Genomic DNA, 4,232 nt, shown 5'->3' with positions numbered 1-4,232 from the left:
GTAGATACTACTTTTAATGTTAAAGCAAGGTGTTCCGGCCCTGGCTGCGGAATAGAACAGCTAGAGTGCTTGACTCCAGATTCCCAGGGCCCTCTGCAGATCCACTAAGGAGAATCTCTGTTGGGAAGAGTTTGGAAAATTAGGGAATACTCCCCTAGGAGTTAAGTTAAATTTAGGATGCCTTGTGTTACTATAACCCTGTGTGCATTATTGATGCTTAGATTATGGACATAGAGAGGATCATCACAAGTTATTTAATAAGCATATATACTGTTGTCAAACCAAGCCAGCTGCTCATGGTGATTCTGAGTGAGCTGAAGTCCTCTGAGTGGCTACAGCAAGACAGCAGAACTGTCTTTTGTGCATATTTACACCACGTCAACAGTGTGGAACACGAAGAGCAGGAACTGGGATGAGGAGATTCAACCTTTCCTAGTTTGAGCCTGGGTGAGTCATTTCTTCTCTCTGAACTTTATTTCCTCCTGTAGCCAAAATGGAAGCAGTAAGAATATCTAACTGGTTGGGTTATTTCAATTTCAATAGTTTTTTTTTTTTTTTTTTTGAGAGAGAGAGACTAACTATGTTGCCCTGGGTAGAGTGCTGTGGCATCACAGCTCCCAGCAACCTCAAACTCTTGAGTTTTAAGCGATTCTCTTGCCTCAGCCTCCCAAGAGCTGGGACTACAGGCCCCAGCACAACACCTGGCTATTTTGGTTGTAGTTGTCATTGTTGTTTGGCAGGCCTGGGCTGGATTCGAAGCCCCCAGCTCCAGTGTATGTGGCTAGCGCCCTGGCTGCTGAGCTATAGGCACCGATCCTATTTCAATAATTTAGTGGAAGTATATACATAAAAATACTCTGCAAAGTCCTATATAAATATTATTACATTTTTCAAAACCATAACTTCTGCACTTATGTCTTTTCAAAAGTAATACCAACACTTGTAACCATTGTACATACCATTTACAATATATTTTGCAAGTCCATTATATGTGAAAACTAATCTACAGAAGGAACCATTTTTCTCCTTTGTGAGCCCAGGTGGTAGCGATTTTGATACTGTCACATTTTTAGGTCTCCTCTTACAGAAAGTTCTCACCCTTGAGACTTTGTGTATGCCTGGCTCAGAGAAAACATAGCAGGCATGTGAAATAGTAAAATAAGATAATTCACAAAAAAGTGATTTATAGAGAAAATTAAAGTGCAGGGAATGGGGCCACAATTTAAGTATCTTTGAGAGTACAACTAGTTAAAATTTAGAAAGAAAGGAATTGAGGGCTCGGCACCTATAGCTTAATCGGCTAAGGCGCCAGCCACGTACACCTAAGGTGGCAGGTTCGAATCCAGCCCGGAGGCGCCAAACAACAATGACGGCTGCAACCAAAAAATAGCCGGGCGTTGTGGCGGAAGCCTGTGGTCCCAGCTACCCGGGAGGCGGAGGCAGGAGACTCGCTTGAGCCCAGGAGTTGGAGGTTGCTGTGAGCTGTAATGCCATGGCACTCTACCCAGGGGGACAGCTTGAAGCTCTGTCTCAAAAAAAAAAAGAAAGGAATTGAGAATAGAAAGTTCAGGTGTGTCTACCTGAACATACAACACCCCTTCAGCAACAATTTTAAGGGCTCAGTCTGAACCAAGACTTGACTACAGCAATGAGCCTTAAGAAGCAATCACTATTTCTCGCATTCTGATTCTCCTTATGTGGAAACTTACAACTACACTTGTTTGTTGATATGGTGGGATCAAAAGGAAGGTGGGAATTTAAGAGATTCCCAGTGCTTACAAAGTTAGAGGATGCAGTGAGTTGGAGGACTGGACGAAGGCGGGACTGGACATTTCTAGGTGAGGACAGTTTGGCCAAAGAGCCCGACCCCACTTATTAGACCTGTGCTTCGTGTCGCAGGCACAGTGGCACCAGCAAGGAGCCGCCAGTCCCAATCCCCTCAGCTTTGGCTTCCGCCACCAGGTCCTCCAAATGGACTCTTAGAAACTTCAGTTTCTTCATCAGTACAACAGAAAAAGAAGTAGCTGATGTGTAGGAGTAGCTACGGTTAATAAAAGAATTTGGCAGCAGAAGAAAGAATCCAGACTTGTGATTGAGAAGCGGGTCACTGGAAGGTTAAGCTAACCAGAAAGTTCCGATTCCCCTTCCCCCTTCCCCAGGAGTGTACCCTGCAGTCCTTTCACTGGGTGGGCACCGAGCTGATCCCGGCGGCGCTCCCTGTCCCCGCAGACGGCGCAGCTGTGCACCCAGCGCGGTCAGCGCGCGCTGCGCCCTTCACCCAATGCTTGGGAGTCCTAGAAGTTGCACAGAGTAGCACCTGTATGATCACTTTGAGATCTTTTTTTCTTTTTAAAAATAAGGACTCTGTAACCTAAAATTGAGAAATGAACAAAAAGGCTGCTGTTGTCTGGCCTCCCGGGCGCTGTCCGCATCCCGCCCGCTGGGGAGGCACAAACAGGGACCCGCAGTAGGCAGGTGGGAGCTGTGCGAGCGACTACCGGGCTCTGACGTCTGCTGACTTACAATAAAAACTGCGAGCTTTATTTTAGACGCCTTTTTACTTTTCTAGTGATTTATTTTTAAATGTATTTTAAAGTATCACTGCACGATGGATTGGAAATAAAAGGAAAACCTAATCCTTCTGCACAGAAAGTCTCTGAGAACATTTAATTTTGAGCAGTTTTTCTATGACTGAGTTATTTTCCCCCTAGAATAGCGATGTGGGCCCAGGGAGAGGGGGCGGGGAGGAGCGCCAGTCCTCAGATCAACGTTGTTTGCGCTGGGCGTAGCGATCTTTCTTAGTCAGCCTGCAGGTGGCTTGGCGGGGATTCCTTCTTCCCAGCTCCCGGCTCCAGGTGATGGCTGTGGTCTCATCCCCTCAGCAAACACCTTCAAAGAGCTCGCAGGAGATATGCAGTGGGCAGGGAGATCGGCTTTCTCCAAACACAGTGAGATTGTGGAGGGGGAGCAGGTGAAAATCATATTCTTAATCACAAACAAACACAATTAACTGGCAACTGGATTAAGATACCTAATCAGTCAAAATTATTTAGAGGCTCTTATAACTATCACCCTTCTTTTGAAAGTGCTTAGTTACTCTGAGAGATAATACTCAGTTAATGAAATACATGCCCTAGGGGTCCTGTAAGGGGGACATTCCTCCTCTTAAAGTGACATAATGAGGTTTCAATAAAAGCAATAAAAGCCCTAAAAGGGAAGAGTGTTTTAAAGAACAAAAAAGGACCTGAAAATAGTAAAGGACTAACAAGCAGTCAAAGCCCCGCTAGTTTTGGTCCATCTGAAGGCCTTAGAGAAATCCTTGAATAATGCAAAGGATCCTTCATTCGTTCAACAAATCTGGCAGAGTTCTCAGGATGAGCCAATCACCAGCATGGGCGTGGGGGGCAGGGTACAGCCTGAACAGCACAGGTAACACCTCTAATGGGTAGCGGTAGACAACACATAAAAACTATAAAATGTAAAGACTTCTAATAACAAGTGCCTTAAAAAAGTATAAAGTAGATGAGAGAAAAGAATGTTATCAGTTTGTGGAGGAGGAGGGGGACACTGACTATTCTAGGGAGGAGGTTTCTTGGAGTAGAAGCCATTGAATCAGGGAGTTAGTCATAGGAAAATACTGGGGACCACCATTCCAGGTGGAGAAAAGAGAACATAGGCTCTGAGCAAGAAAGAGCTTGCTGTGTTCTAGGAACAGCCAGAGGCCAGTTGGATAGAACCGAAAGAGGGAGGCAGAGCTGTGAGAGATGGGCTGAGATAAGAGCCAGCCAGTTCCTGTGGGGCCTTGCAGGACACCAGAACTGAAAGAAGACAGACTTAAGACTGAACTGGAATTGGTGATTGGGATGTTTATGCATGAGTGTTGAAAAGTGCAAAGAACATGGGCATGGGCGGCGGCTGTGCCTCAGTGAGTAGAGCTCCGGCCTCATATACCGAGGGTGGCAGGTTCAAACCTGGCCTGGCCAAACTGCAACAAAAAATAGCTGGGTGTTGTGGTGGGTGCCTGTGGTCCCAGCTACTCGGGAGGCTGAGGAAGAGAATCGCCTAAGCCCAGGAGGTAGCTGTGAACTGTGACACCATGGTAACAAAGTGAGACTCTTACTCTAAAAAAAAAAGTGCACGGCTGCAACCAAAAAATAGCCGGGCGTTGTGGCGGGCGCCTGTGGTCCCAGCTACTTGGGAGGCGGAGGCAGGAGACTCGCTTGAGCCCAGGA

The sequence above is a fragment of the Otolemur garnettii genome, unplaced genomic scaffold (genome assembly GCF_000181295.1).
Source record: "Otolemur garnettii isolate 467f Iridium unplaced genomic scaffold, OtoGar3 scaffold00071, whole genome shotgun sequence".
In the NCBI taxonomy this organism is placed as follows: Eukaryota; Metazoa; Chordata; class Mammalia; order Primates; family Galagidae; genus Otolemur; species Otolemur garnettii.
The sequence above is the reverse complement of the archived record's forward strand: the minus strand, read 5'-3'. Positions refer to the sequence as shown.